The 13,930-nt window shown below is 33.4% G+C and overlaps 1 long non-coding RNA gene across 1 annotated transcript; it reads left to right on the top strand.

Moving 5' to 3' along the window:
- Positions 1 to 11,091: 11,091 nt before the first annotated feature.
- LOC139906411 (uncharacterized) lies at positions 11,092 to 12,981 on the top strand. Its single transcript, XR_011781905.1, has 3 exons — positions 11,092 to 11,740; positions 12,584 to 12,754; positions 12,811 to 12,981. It is a non-coding gene; the product is annotated as an uncharacterized lncRNA (long non-coding RNA).
- Positions 12,982 to 13,930: the final 949 nt, after the last annotated feature.

The raw sequence follows: 13,930 nt of genomic DNA, 5'->3' as shown, positions 1-13,930 counted from the left end.
TAATTTACTATAAGTAGACCTGAGGCAATGATAAATGTACTAGGTCTTTTTTAAATGAAAATATGTTTCACGTGTCCCTGTTTCTTACTTTAAATCCACCTTAAAGCTTAATTAAAATAAAAAATGGGATCTTATTTTATAAAAATATAATGTACATTAAATAGATAAATTTTTCAAAATGTCCTTGTGTGTAATCCAATTGAAGAGTCTATCGACAAGGGCTATGATCTTTAACTAATAAAATTTTTCCGACTTATCATCCCAATTTCTAGCCCATGTTCCCCATTTAATGCAAGACATATTTAAAGTAAAAAGTTTAAACAAGTGATAGCTGGTTTTGTTATTGATGAGGTTGCTTAATAATGTCGTGACTTGAAGTTTGTTTTTATTTAAAAATAATTTTTCTATCTAATGGACGCAAAAAGTGTACTGCATTATAAGTCGCTATAAAATACGTGGAAATATCGCTGGAAATCTGTGCCACGGAATTTATCAATATTTGTACAAAGGCTATCGCGGATGCCATTAAAGATGGGATTATATGAAATATCCACCATATGATCAGAGGAACAGCTACATGCGAAATAAACATGACTATGATGATAAAACTGGACCTTCGTGCTAAGTCAAGGGCTAGAATGAAAAAATTAATATATCAATGACAATACAAAGGCTTGCCAGATGATCATTGATCGTCATATCTCATCAACCTCATGAGATCAAGCTTACCAATGATTTTCTTATTCAGTAATGACAACGTCTCCAACAGTCGTACAAAAAAAATTAAATAACCACCAAGAACCCTTAGGATGTACCAGGCATAATTAAATTCCCTTTTAAGGCAAAATATGCTCCTTCATTCAGTGCTTATGAGGAGGCCATCTTTGGGAGATTCCCATAGGAGGACAATTGAATCCCAAATTTTATTTTTATTCCATTTCGGCCATGTTTCCGACACAATTTTGAAATAAACAAAGATTCAGTGTATTTCCCTTTCAACTGTTTGCCTTAATTTTCATAAATACTTTCCTTGGATCGAGTGACACTTTATTCCCTGTTTGACAGGGTTAGAAGCTGTCTAATGTGGAGTGCATAGCTGTAACACCGTTGGTCTTCATTGATAACACGATGGACTCTTGAGCATGACGCTACGTTGATGCTGTCCATTGGCTGGGATTCTTCTCATTTTTTTCTTTCTTTATATTCTTCAGCAATGCAGGACTTTGGGCGATTTTGGCTAGGTCAAAATGCTTCTGTAAAATCATCGTCATTGGGTCCTTACGATCATATTTGGGACATTTTCTGTACGAACCAATTAGCGTACCCGACCACTTTAGCCAAAACGCGTTGAAATTGCATATAATACACAAAAGTGCACCACTAATTTGTTCTTGATTAAAAGAAGACAGGGATATGTGGTCGTAAGAAAGCATAATGAAGAATTGACGTGTTTGAGTAACATTTGTACTGGATTTATTCTTCATTAATGTGTGTTTGTATTCAAATCGGTTAGTTTGGGGATGTGATGATGACAGAAAAAATTACACACGTTTAAAATAACTCTCCTTTATCTGTTGCTTTCTACTTCTAATAAAAATCATTTATCTCTTCAAGTTATACTATAGAAATGAGAGTCAAAGCAGCAATTAATGATAATTAATGGCATAGGATTTTAATTAATGATTCTGAATGGGAAAGATGTAGTTTGATCGTATTTTGTAGGTGGTTTTTGTTTGCTTAAAATAGCGATGCACATGTTTATGACTATATATCTTTTTTGCCTGAGTTTTTGATAGGGTTATAAATTCCAATTGCATGGTTTTACAAGCAACATACACACGCACAAAACAAGATTTGCAAAGAAAGAATCATAAAAATGCACATAATATGTACATTCATAGTACAAATAATGGAAAAAAAAATTAAAGTTTGTAAAAACAAAAACATCCAGATTAATTCTGTGAAACAGAATTTTTTTTTATTGTATTTTTTCAGACAGGAGGAAATAGAGATGGTATGAGTATTGTTCGATTTTTTTTTTCAGATGGTGTGTTCAGTAATGTTGAGACTCTGTCCAAGAACTGGGTTTCAAACACCGCAGGTTTCGTATAATGCGGTGCTTCGAGGAATATTTCCCAATCTCTGTATAGTGCGGTATATTTCCCTCATATAACGTTTTTTTTAATTTATAAAAGGAAAATAATCAGTTCGTTCATACCATACCTATCTATTACCACATCCATTAAAATCTGAAGAATTTGAATGTTCAACTTTAATATGAAATAATTTATTAATTAACAATAGAATTTCAACAAAATACATACTATAAATATATGTGTGCCTCAGCTCTCTTTATCATTAATGTAGCCGCCCTAAGTGGCCATGATGACTTCCAGGTGGCGGCGGAAGGCCTGCCATCCGCTGCAGATGTAGTACCCTGTCATGGCGTCCCAGTGCTGAGTGCCAGTGGCATTGAGGGCTTTGGCGCTTAGATGAAGGACACTGTAGGCATTCATTCGACATGCATCCAATAGTTGTAGTCGAGGGCTTGGGATCATGGCTGTAAAGGGGCCAAAAGTGTCAAAAAAAGAGTTCAAAAGAACTCAAAAACTCATTCGAAAGAGTCTTACAACAAAGGAGATGGGATTTTTTTATTGCTGGATTCAAAAGGGGTCTCTCCACCCTCACAAGGTTTTTTCCGCCCAATTTATTTTATAGCTCTCTGGAGAGTGAGGTGTGTAACCCTGATATATTTTGCAGGTGTCCTGATGGACTTGAGGGGATTGGTCAGGGCTGTTTTCATTAACTCCTCCGGAGCCCTTCTTCCTCTTCAAATTTTGAACTTGTTGACAGTGTTCTTGGAGTTCACCAACTGTTTGAAATGCACTAACCCTTAGTGGCAATGATGACTTCCTGATAGTTGCTTTGAAGGCATCAGTGTTTGGATGACAGATACTGTATGCCTTGCCCTCGACATACACCCAAAAATATCTAGTTATGAAGGTTGGTATCAGGACGTATGAGGGCTGAAAGTGTCAAAAAGAGTTATAAAGAACTCAATATACTCATTCAAAAGGGTATCGCAACGGAGGTTTATTTCATTGCTGATATCAAAAGATGCTTCTCCACCATCACAAGGTTCTTTGCACCCACTTCTTTTTTCATATACATTCCATGGACCCTCTAGCACTGAAAGGGATTGGCCTGGGTTGTTTTCTTTAACTCATCCATGTCCAATTTGGCCTTTTTGAGAGTGTCCTTGTTCCTTTCCAACGTTTTGGACTTGTTGACGGCGTAAATAGAGCTCCTGGAGAAACCCACTACATGGAGTTACGTTCAAGTGCCATTTTCTCGACTTGAACGTAAGCTATACAGATTATGTTTTTTGTTTTGTAACTAATTGTTTGTGCTTTAATATATATTAGAATATGAATTAATTTCAATCACTTAACCTTCATTAATTATTGAATTAGTAAGTGTTCCCATTTCAATGGACCACTGGGTAGTACTTTTTTAAATGCGTCCTTACTTTGGTACTATTATAGTAGCTCTATGGTTGTAAATCCTAATCATTTATTAGTGTGCGGGTTTTGTGTTTGTTTGGGGAAATGAACAATGGTTTTTTATTTATTTCCTAAACCTGTTATCACTATTCTGTTTTTATTTATTTCCTAAACCTGTTATCACTATTCTGTTTTTTATTGAGGAGAGAATATATAAGTATAGAGTGTAACCACGAATGTGTGAACTCATAAATGACGAATAGTAATGGGGATAATTTTTGAGTAGGTATAAGTTATAAACCCTTTGTGGACTCTGAAATAAATTACTTTGATTTCCATCCACAATTCAACTCTATGTCCTTGCTTGAGACTGGTTTTTATTTCTTTCATTTCCCAGCTGCTTGTAATGAGTATAATGAAACATCATTATAGCTAAGCTGCTATCCTCTCAAATATCCTGGAAATTGTCAGGATAGCCATGTTAAATATTGGTGTTTTTTATACCATTTTTTTTTTACAATTTACAACCCTAGGTATAGCGAATATACATAAGATACTACAAGGAGATTTTTATACATATAAAAAGGGTTTTTCATTAACAGCGCTTACATTTTTTTCCAAAAAATAAAACGAAAACGGTTTGAGATATCGACGATTTCATTATTTGCTGTTAAAATATATTCAAGTTAATTTATGAATGAAATTCGATGTTGTTTGAATGACCACCAAATTCACTTTTTACAAAGTCCAATCGTTGAACCCAATTTTTGACTACTTTTCCGCTTAAAGTGCCTTAAACTTCAGCAATTTTGCGTTGAATATTTGTTCTGAGCTCTTCTAACGCCGACTGGATATTGGTGTAGACCAGGGCTTTCACTTGACCCCCAAAAACATAGTCTAGAGGCGTTGAATCGCACGAGCGAGGCGGCCAATTGCCTGGTCCATTTCTGGAGATAAGACGCTCACCAAACTTACTCTTCAATAAATCGATTGTAACATTTGCTGGTTGTGGAGTGGCACCGTCTTGTTGAAACCACATATCGTCCAAGTCCATATCTTCCAATTCAGGCTAAAAAAAATTGGTTATCATGGCGTGGTAACGATTTCCATTCACAGTAGCGTGGCGATTGTCATCGTCGACGAAAAAGTATGGCCCAATGACACCACCAGCATGCAATCCACACCAAACAGTAATTTTTTTTTGGATGTAATGGCCCCTCATGAATCACGTGTGGGTTTTTTCCGGCCCAATAGTGCATATTTTGCTTGTTAACAAAGCCATTGAGCCAAAAATGTGCCTCATCGCTGAAGATGATTTTACGTTGAAAATCAGGATCATTTTCGAATTTTCCTTCAGCCCATTTACGAACTCCTGACGTTTGAAGTGGTCAAGCGGCTTCAATTCTTGTGTCAACTTGATCTTATACGGGTGTAGGTCAAGATCTTTTCGCAAAATTCGCCACAACGATGTTACAGAGATGCCCAACGATTGAGAACAGCGCGTAAGAGACAAATGTGGGTCATCTTGAATTGATGCACTTGCGGCAGCAATATTTTTTACACTTCGTGCATTTCTTTGTCTCACTGGCACAGGAACATTATGTAGCGTGTATGTGGACTCAAAATTTTTTCACCAAACGTTGAATTGTTGATTTTGCAGGTAGATTACGTTGACCATAAATTGGCGTTAACACTCTTAAAGTTTGGATCAAAGACTCACCCCTTTTGTAATAAATTTTAATAATTTGAAAGCGTTGCTCGAGTGTGTACGGCTCCATGATAAAACTACAGTTATTTTTGAGGACAGCTGTCAAAGAAACAATAACAAATAGGACGTCGTTTTCGAAACCTGTTAACGTAAAATGTGAGCGTCTCTTTTGAAATATGAAATTTGAAATAACGGATATTTTTCAAAATGCCTGGCAATGTGAAAAATACTAGTTAGAAGGGTCAATGTGCAGAATGCCCAAGCAATGTGCTAAATACTCGGGCAATCTATCAAAATAGTCAAGACAATTTTAACTTTCTTTACATTGTAACATGAAACGAATCTGGGTAATTTGACTATTAAACAATTCATTGGTAATCAATTTGATCATTAGGAATTTGACAATAATATAATTTCATTGCAATTTATTTTCATTGAAATTTATATTGTATTCACACAATCAAACTCTGTTATGATTAGAAATTGTCACGTGATACTTCATTCTATTTTACTGTGCAGGTGGACTAAGGGGGATCAAAACCTATTGCCCCCATTATCTTGAGCATCAAGTACCACTTCTAATATTCTCTGATACATCCCGGCCTAGAGGTGTTCCAAGTGAACCACTGGTCCAAAATGAGGATCATTACCTACCACCACCGCTTCCCTAAGCATCAAAGTCCCCTTTTGATATAATATTATACACCCCACCCACGTGTTCCGGAAGTGAACCTCTTGTCCACGAGGCGTATCAAAACATTCTGCACATTGCCCACTGTAACGTGGATTCTGCAGATTACCCGTAACATAAATATGTATATACTAAGGACAATTTTTGTTTCTTGTGAAGTTAATTTCGCCAGAAATTTTCAATTCGTCTCTTGTTTTGTCAATTTTTGTCTCGCATGTATTTTGTCTAGTTTAATCTTATTTAGATAATTTTCGTACCGTCTTTGTTCCCATCTCTCTCATTTTAATTTCGTTTTTAGGACGTCAAGTTGATAAAAGATCTGTTTTAGAGAAACAAATACATAAAGACGGCAAAGGATTGTGATTAACAGTTAGGTAGAGTTAGGCTGAAGTAGATTAAAATCTTCAGTCTGCAGCAATTAAAAAAAAAAAAAAAAAAAAAAAAAGTAGTGAACCATCAGATGACAAAATAGGACCAACATATAAAAGGACTTGAAACTTACTGTCTACCAAAAATGTATCCCTCAATTGCCTCGTTAAATGTCTACAGAAGCGTTTGCAGGGGCTGGGCTGAAGGGGCAGTAGCCGCCAAAATTAAGGAATTTTGGCTTTTTAATAGATTCTTTTTGTCATTCGGGCAAATTAGGGAGTAGAGCAAGAAATTTGAATTTTTTTGTAAATAGCTACAGATTTTTTTTGTATTTTTTTGTCCTTACAAATTAATTGAAGAAATTTTTTTCAAAAAAAAAAAAAAAAAAATTTCTATTTTTTTTTTCCAAAAAAATTAATTTTCTCTGATTAATTAGGGATTATGATTTTTTTATTTTTTTTCCCTAAAAAATTATTTTCTCCAAGTAGCTATGAACTTTTAAACCATTTTTTTCAAGAAATTGACCGTTTGAAATTTAATTTTTGAAATTTTGTTCTAAAATAATTAATTTTCTACGAATAGCCGTGGATTTTTAATTTGTTTCTGACCCCCCCATATAATCCTGTGGGCATCCCTGGTATACTCACCAAGTATATTAAAATATTAAAAATATTTAATAGCATCGTTATACAATCAAAATCCATATTGTATATAGTAATTAACTTTTACAATGGAAATAATTATATATTTATCGCTAATTACCCTTTTTTTTGTACCTAATGGATCATAAAAATAAAAGTACAAATATTACAATTTTTAGGAATTTTAAGTACATATTACCTTGATTCCAATATCAGTGTCTATCATTGACATCAAGTAGTATTTAATACAGGTATAAAGATTTTTTTTATTCTACATGACATTTAATGAACTTCCAACAAGATTTATAGCAAATTTGTATATTTTTAATGTAGTAATACTATCAACTTTGTGCCTCCAAGATGGCATTCCTTCAATAATGACTTCTTGAAAATATTCTATTATAATTGTAACGTCGTCAGAATAAAGGAACGCTGTTGATGTGTTACTTTTTTATTACGCCATCAAAGTTGAATATCATTCCTCTAGTAATCTAAGAATCAAATCTGACGTCATATGATATATCTTTGTCAGTGCAATCTTGTTGCTTCTACCTATTTCATTTTCTATACTTACGACATATTTTACAAAATTATTTGATTATCATCATCTTCATGTCAAAAGAAGCCTTTTTACATTTAAACTTGATTTGAGAAAGAGTAAACAACAGCATCAAGTATTGCTTTCTAAAAAGAAAATTCCTACAAAAACCGGACATAATTGACGGTGAAATGGAGCCCTGGCCTACTTTTTGTGAGCCTTTAGCTCTGATTCTGAAGATAAGCTTAACAGGAGCGTGTGCAAGCAGTAGGCTCGAGTGGCTGTAGTCCCAAAATTAAGGAAATTTGTTTTATAATAGGTTTTTTTTCGTCATTCGGGCAAATAATCCAAAAGAGCAAACTATTTCCTATTTGTTATTTCTTTTTCCAAACAATTTAATATTTGAAATAATATCTTTGAAATTTTTTGTGAATAGTTGTGGATTTAGTAAAATTTTTTTTGTCAATGCTCCTATTTCAATGAATGCTTTGAAAACCTTTGATATGCATTTATGGATTTTAACATCAGAAATGATTGTAATGTCATTGTTTTGGGATAAAGAGCCAGTTTTAGAATATTTAAGTACAATTTTGATGGATTTCTTCAATTTGGAATTATTTTCCTATTTTGTTCCACAACCTGCCAAACATTTTGATACTGTTTTTTTTTTTTTTTTGAAGATGAAAGAAAATCAGAACTATCAAGCTTGCCACAGAATAAAAACAGTATCAAAATGTTTGGCAGGTTGTGGAACAAAATATGAAAATAATTCCAAATTTAAGTATTCCATCAAAATAGTACTTAAATGCAATTAAATATATTGTTATACATTAGATTTTCGACCTTAAAAATTAAGTGTTTAGAACGCATGTCAGTATGAATTAGTTAAGACTTGTTTCTAGAATATATTAATTTTATTGGAAAACATGTACAATTTTTGTATCATAAATATATTAAGATTAAAAAACGTATGATTTTTGTTGTTCTGACCTTTTTTAAATATATTTGGTAAGAGAGATAAACATTTTTACAAAATGTAAAACTTTAGGGGATCGGTGGGTCCCAGGATGACCTCTGATTTAGTTGATTTTTTGAATACATTTTTCTATGATCAGGTCTCACATTTGAGAGAATGGGCAATGAAACTCTGCTGGGGATTCATCAAGACCTCTCATTCTTTTGTCTAATATGTGGCATGAAACTTTTAAATGAATAAATGATTTTGATCAAACTTAAGAGATAACTAACCACTAATCAACAATCAATTGCTGAATACGGAATATTTTGTACGTATGAAAATTAAAGCAAGCCGATTAAAGCTAAATGATGACTAAGTCTTCGAGAGTTAAAGGTTAAAGTTGATATTTCAATTCGTATTATGCACTGTTCCTTACTATCTTTTGTAAATAAACAGGGCATTTGCAAATAGGCCATTGTGTGTTATTTTCAATCATATTTTACACCGAAGTGCCTAGAGATTTTATTCAGTTTTGGAAGGTACTCTGACAAAAAAATAAAGTTTAAGAACGCTGGTCTAGTAGAAGTAGGTAACTATTAACGTAAAAAAATCAACGAGTGGGTCACGTTATGCCTTTAAGAAGGGCCTACAGTATCATGAATGAACGACTCTGGATCTGGCCTGCAAGACGGGGCACCCTGCCACACCATTAAAAGAACACTAGGTTTTCTTGATTATCAAAATGTGATAAACATCTCACCTAAATTTTGACCTCATAACTCGCCAAAATGGAACCCTTTAGACTATTTTGTCAAGGCTAATGTTGAATAGGTTTCTAATGAAGGTCCTACAACACCACAGGATCCCTGAGCGCTGGGATAAGGAGGGAATTCTGGGATTGATCCAATTGGAAAGTCAAGAAGGAATTGGGACCTTGTATGTGTAGTACAAAATAACAGCGGTTTATTAATTGAGTGTCAAATTTCTGTTATAATGTTGACTTTTGTGAATGTTTTGATAGAATTGTTTTAGAAATAAAGTCAAAGCAGCGCTTTAATTCATTTTTCTCGTCTTGTGAACGTTTAGATGAACAATCCTTTGCGCTATATGAACATCTCTGACAGATAAATTTATCTGTTGTCCCAGAAGGTTGGACTATTGATATTGCAAAGCTCTGTAGTCCATTAAGAATTTGTCAGTTTGTAGTACATATATATTCATATCTATTATCATATTAAACTACATTTTGATTACTTTTCAATTATCATTGTTATTTTAAGATGTTTTATATAGCATTTATATATAGGTACCTAACTAGCAATTAATGATAGTTAATTACTGGATATGTTTTTACTCCATATATAACATAGAACTAATCTGAAATAATAGTACAATAGACATAAAACATAAAAACAATTAAGGAGTAAGAAGTAGAAAAAAACATTTTTTTATCATTCTTAAGAAACACACACAAAGTACTCTGGGATAATTAATGAACACAATTTTCTGATTTATACTTTTTTTCCCTCCCTCCCTTGCCTTTGCTGCTTAAATAAGATAGAGAAAAAAAAAGTTATAATGAAGGGGGTGGATCCAAACCAAGTAACCATTCTAATAACGAACAAAAATATCTACAAAAAGCTTGGTTTTTCATTGTTCTTTTCCGTTGTTTAAGGTCAGGCATTTATTAAAGAGAGCCCCATGTGATTTAACAAGTATGTTAATGAATAAAAAAAGTCATTCAGGACCGTCACTTTGTTTGATCATTGAGGGAGTGTTGGGTTTTATGACCAATCCGTCAGAAAAAATGCCAAATTGACAAATATAATTTTAGAAAAGTGGGGAAAGATAAAATTTGACAGATATGTTTTTGGAATATTTGAACAGTTTTTTGCTAGAATAAAAATTTTAATGAAAAATATTCTTTTTCTTAGAAAATATTATTTTTGAAAAAAAATGGACATATCAAATTTTTATAAAAAAAAAAAACTTATTTTATTAATTTGTCACAAAAAATCAAATTCCGACAATTAGAAGTTAATGGAAGATCTCAATATGTGAAAAAGGTTCGGAGGTCGTCTTTTATAGATTATTTGGGGGGGAGAGGGGAACTTGTTGTCCATCGGTGGACTAAAAGATGCAGAGGAGATCACATTTCATTATTTAGGGCACTACGACTTTTCTTTCTATCTATCATGAACCATTTCAGTTGAATTACTTTGAGGCATATTTTGTACGAGAGTCAAAGTGTAAATTTGTCTCTATCCGCATTTTTCTTAGATTAAAATTGATGAACTTGATTAAGTAATTAATTACACTTATTAATATATCATATAATTCATTATTAGTTAATTGAGTTATGATGTTATTGATCACAATTGCTCAAATATGTTTTGAGTAGGATTAGACAATCCTTGGAGTTTAAACGGTGTCTTTATACATATTCATAGTAATTTTCGGTTTCAGGAGTGAATTGATTTGATGATATAGAAGTTCATCTCCCTTATACCTCTTACGTTCATCCTGTAACTACGAGGGTGGTCTGAAGAGTTTCCTACCATGACCTGAAGATGGAAGCACCCGTAAATTATAGCTAGTCATAGTATCTATCTAGCATTTGTTGTTGACAGTTTTTCACCGAAGTTTCAGCCATTTTGGACTGGCAGTTGTTATGAAAAAGTCATCTGAGTGAGTTGATATGGGTGTTTATGGACAAAATCAAATATTGAGCTGTAATTAAATAAATGTTATGAAAGGCAATACGCCTATGATAATCAAAGAAGAGTGGAATTATGTATAAAGGAACTTTGCAGCATCATTTACGACAGTGAAGTTTTGGCAGATGAATTTCAACGTGGCCCTACAAGTTTGAAAGACGATGAACGTTCGGAACGTCCAAAAACTGCAACTATGAAAACATCCCTAAAGTTCACCAGGTCTAGCTCCAAGGGGCTTCTTTCTGTTCCCTCATCTGCAAATTATGCTCGAAATACAAAGATTTTTGACAGATGTAAGAAGTAATCAACTTAATTAACAATTATTTTACAAAGAAAAACACCAGGTACTATTTGGACGGGTTACAGTGACGGGATCATCGCTGGGAGAAATGGAGACTATGTTGAAAAATGAAAAAATAGGAATATCAGATATAATGTCTTGTATCATTATTAGGTCGGAAACTTCTCTCATCACCCTTGTATACGTTAATGGTTCATGGTAGATACGAGAAGAAAAATTCGTAGTGCTATAATTTTTGGGATGTGATTCCTTTCGCATCATCCTTCAGTCGAAAGATAGCCTCCGAGTCCCTGCACTCCGTAATACTTCATAAGGTACACACTCACACCCTCATCCATATAATGAGACCTTTCATCTACTTTCGTGATCTTACAAAGAGCTAATTGTCTGAATATCTCAAAAAATTATTGGAGATCCCTCACCTTAAACTCCAATCATATATTCATCATAATGCAATTGCCATATTAATATAAGGTTTGTATAATTGAGTTACATCTATCCGCTATCTCCAATTTTGAGAAAAGAAAGAGTCAAATACATTTTTGGCAAAGTTAAAAAATGTAACCAGGCTTTTTGACAAATCTATCAGAGTTTTAAGAAATAGAATTTAAAAAAAGTGACATGAAAAAATTTGAGAAATAATTGTTTTGCAAATTTACCGAATACTTTTGTTATTCTTAGATTTTTTATTTTTTTGAAAATACATTTGACAGTTCAAATTTGACAGGAAGCTGTAGAGACTTCCCCGTAGTCACGGGCCTGAAGTTACTACTCCATGTTTTCTACGTCATTACTTTCACGCCAGTGACTTCACTCTCTCCTTTTTGAAATATAATATATAGTATTTTTCCTTCCATGAAAATAATGAATGTGGAAACATTAGCTCAGAGATAAAGCATACCCTTTCAATTTAAGAAGGCCCAACTTTCTATCTAAATACTTATTTCCATTGTTTATATATTTAATATAAGTGAAATATTTACGTATTTAGTCACTCAACAGAGGAGCAACATCCAATCCTCTTAATGTCAGCTTGTTAGACCCTGTTGGACACTCTTTAATACCAAAGCTCAAATATGATATATTCTTTTCCATAATTTTTTATTCTTAATTTTGGCACAATTTACGTACATTATTTAATTACTTTCATATGCGAGATGTCAATATAAAAGCAGCATAGAATCATCGTTTTCATGAAAATTAATGAGTAAGGTAAAATTATAATAACAAGTTTCTTGGATTCATTGGAGGGAGGATTCAGTTTTCACTGCTTTACTACGTGGGAAGAAAATTTAATATATAGAATGGGGATGGTGGCCCATAAATTGGTAACTTGCATTTAATTATGATTTTACTCCGTTTATTTTTAATTATTATGTTTCAGTACGCAACCAAACGACAGCTGAAATAAACATTAATAAGTGATATTTTTTATCCTGTCTCTAAGTGTAAAAATGTCGGAGGAACAACAAAAAGGGCATCGCGTGCCCCAAAGTTATTACCGAGACCGTTGGCATCTCTATCTGGGCTGTCTCCAACATCAAGAAGTAGGTAAATTATAGCCCCCATAAAGCCAAGAAGAACCAAAAGTTATGAAGCTACGATATGTCTTACTTCTGGCCTGCCTCCATGTGGCCTAACTCCAGCATTGACCTCAAACCTCTCGACGTTGCAGTTTGAGAAGTCTTGGATAAGAATGTCTTCCATGCCTCTCATCCAAATTGGGCGTTTTGCCTTTCAGAAAGTAATCTTTAATCAATACACGAAAATTCTTTTTCATCCATTTTTTCACAATCCCTCCCCTTCCTCGATTGGAAATAATGCCAAACAGGAATGAATTGACCGATCTGGCTGAAAGTTGGTGTGTGCTCTTCAAGAGATGCTATTAACTAAACATACCTCAAAGCGCGCAAGTAGCGTCATCTCTCAGACTTTGCACGGACTTTTCAAACGAAGCATGTAAATAGATCGAAAAAGAAAACCCCTTTTTCTCAATTTATTTTTATATCCCGGCCTTTTTTTATGTTGACACGTCATTAATTTGATGTACACACATTTACCTCTAAATATACTCTATGTATCCATGAAGTTACTTTATTGTGCATGTCACGCCCTATTTTTCTGTAATCAGTTAATTTGATTATTATTTCAGAAAATAAAAAAAGAGAAGTCTCTCCAAGTATTATTTTGACAAATATCAAATATAATTACGGCTTAGGTATAATTTAGAATGAGAATTGAACGCAATTTATGTGTATGTAAATAGAAATTATATATATATGTGCATCTACAGTAAGATATTTGTCCTTGACCTCTAATATGGTACAATCATTAAGACAGAAATATATCTAGTGACAAAATGTGTATAATATAATGGCACGTTGATTGGTGTTTCTTACAACAACTCAAGTGAATAGCGATATTATCCACCTAGAGATTTACAAAAAGGCTCTTTATTTCTTTGAGACAAACTTGAGCTTACGTACAAGTCAAGAAAATGACAT

This window comes from Lepeophtheirus salmonis, chromosome 9 (assembly GCF_016086655.4).
Source record: "Lepeophtheirus salmonis chromosome 9, UVic_Lsal_1.4, whole genome shotgun sequence".
NCBI lineage: Eukaryota > Metazoa > Arthropoda > Copepoda > Siphonostomatoida > Caligidae > Lepeophtheirus > Lepeophtheirus salmonis.
The sequence above is the reverse complement of the archived record's forward strand: the minus strand, read 5'-3'. Positions and strand labels throughout refer to the sequence as shown.